The sequence below is a fragment of the Condylura cristata genome, unplaced genomic scaffold, assembly GCF_000260355.1.
Source record: "Condylura cristata isolate star-nosed mole 26May11 unplaced genomic scaffold, ConCri1.0 scaffold00021, whole genome shotgun sequence".
NCBI lineage: Eukaryota > Metazoa > Chordata > Mammalia > Eulipotyphla > Talpidae > Condylura > Condylura cristata.
Window position 1 is genome coordinate 23,575,352 of NW_004567122.1, and position 2,608 is coordinate 23,577,959.

The window sequence follows — 2,608 nt, forward strand, 5'->3', positions numbered from 1 at the left end:
GCCGCCCGCCGGCCGCCGCACGTACGCGGCCGCGCCCGCCTCCCCCAAGCTCCGCTCCCACCTGTGGGACTCCGCCTTCCCTGCTCCCTGCTGGCGGCTGGAAAAGGGCGGACCCCCCCATCCGGCGCCGGTGCCAGGGCTGGGAGAGGGGGAGCATCCCAGGATGCTGGTGAACTTCTCTGACCTCAGCTCGAGCTCGTTTCCTGGGCAGTCCTGCAGGGCACACTGCTCCCTCCCCAGTATCCCAACTGTCTGATTACTGGAGGCTGAGGTCTCCGGGACCGGGGAGCTAGGGTATCAGAGAAGGGGATAGACCAGTGGAGAAGGCCCGGAAGATTAGGAGCAAGGAGTTCACCCCCAGGACCAAACTCCCAAAAGAATTCAGTCTGCCCACAGCTTGAGTCAGGCACTCTTGGTGATTTGTAGGTGCTGGGTTAATGAGAAGGGACCCCTTCAGAGATTGGGTGAGGTTATCGGGAGGGCACCAGCAGGGAAGCGGGGAAGGCGCTGGGTTGGGGTCTAGGGAGGGAACCCAGAGGTGGAGTGGCGGTGCCAGGCTATTTAGTCCAACCTGTGTTCCCTGTACAACACCGGACCTAAGCAGTGGACAGAAACATCTCATTCAGTTTCACTCAGCCAGGATGGGAAGGCACAAGGCAGGCATGCAGCTGACCTCAGCCTGGGCTGACAGAGGCCCTGGCAGGGGAGCAGGTTCCCACGCCTGTTCTATGAACCTCCTGATCATAAATGAGGGGAAACAAGGTCTGAGAATCTCATCAGGGAGCTAGCCCGAGTGGGAGGGGTTCGGCCTCTGCCCAGACGCTGTGCAGATAATTCTGTACAGCACACTGTCCGGGATGGCAGCCCAGACCTGGGGGAGGCATAGCACGTTCACTCACACACACACACACACACACACACACGCACACAGAGAGAGAGAGAGAGAGAAATACACATAACACAAAACCCAGAACAAGTCACTGTTATGGACTGCATCAACCATCCACCAAAGCTAAACTAAAACCAAACAAACTGTGCTGCATCTGCTACAGCCTGTTAATGCCATAGAACCCTCCCTGTCTGCCCAGATCCCCCTACCCGCTACTTTCAGGAAATTGACCTATGGAAAATCCTTTCCCTCTTCTAAATGTTCAATTGTCCCCTCTCAACAGATCCTTCCCTTGACCTATAATTATGTATATACATCCACTATGAAAATAAAATTTCAATGGACCCCACCAATAACTGCCATGTCACTTTCCTGGAAAACAGCAACATTCCTAGAAACACCTATCTGCACCTCCCTGCCTCCCATCAGACCCCTGCAGTGGGCCTTCTGGCTCACAATACCAAATTAGGCCTCGCCAAACTCTCTTTAACCTCCAAGTGTCTGCATCTAATAGCCACTCTCTGTCCCCATCTGCGGAAGCCCCAGAACCCCACAGTGAGACATTGACTGTCAAACCTCAGCAGTTGACACCCCAGCACCATTTGACCACTGCCTCCCTAGAGCATTTCCACCATCTTCTCTGGCCACCCCTCCCCAGGTTTCTCTTCACCCTGTCAAGAACCCCATTCCCCGCCCCCCCATTACTCAGCGTAGTTGGGGATTCCTCAAAGCTCATCCTCAATGTTGTACTTTCCTCTGTGATGTCTACCTGTGCACAAATAACTCAGGTTTCGCTTTCCTTGCTCTGACACCTGAGTGCTAAACTCAGTCTACAGCTCCACTGACACCTCAACTATAATGCGTCCCCTCCTTACTTAATGTCCTCTTACATCCCCCACGCCACAGCTCCCATATCCCTGGACTCACTAAAGGAACCACCTCCCTTCAGTTACCTAAGCAAGGGTCACACTTAGCACCCCCAGGGGTCACACTTAGCACTCTCTGCCTCACTCCCAGACCCTTTCCATCCTTATCCCCCACCCCTTCAATTCTATTACCTAACTAGCTCTCTAATCCATCCATCTTTCTCATTCCTCTTTGATACTTGAACACAAATGAAAGTTTCCTGTTTGACTGCCCCCATCCCAATCTTGTTCTCTCCCATCTCACACTCCACACTAAGCATTGGTCTTCTCAAAAGGCAGATCTAAACACATCACTCTTACCTTAGTGAACTGCATTGTTCTTAGGAAAAATCCTGACAAGTGGTCTATAAGAGTCAACGTGGGTTGTTGACCTCTGATTTGTCTTACCACCATGATCTTTTTCCTGTCCAACTGGTAATTCTCCCCACACCCCACTCCTAAACCTTCATACAAACTGTTATTTCTGTCTAGAAAGTTTTCCCTCTTCCCCAAATTAAATACTTCCAAAGCCTCTCAGAGGGATTTTCCTCCCTTCCCTTTCTATAAATGCTTTGTAACAGGTTACAAATAGTTGATATAGACAATATTTGCACATCAACAGCTGATACAGTTGAGTTATTAATGTCTGTTTCCCACTGCCCTGGGAATTTTGGTTGTATGTAAACTGTTTTTGTCCACCATCTTATTCCCAATCTCTACCAAAAAAACACTAGGCTAAATTAAAATGTGGTGAAACTACATGAAGAGAAGGGTATCTCCTTAACACAACAGTAGCCAAAGTAAGGCCTCTCCC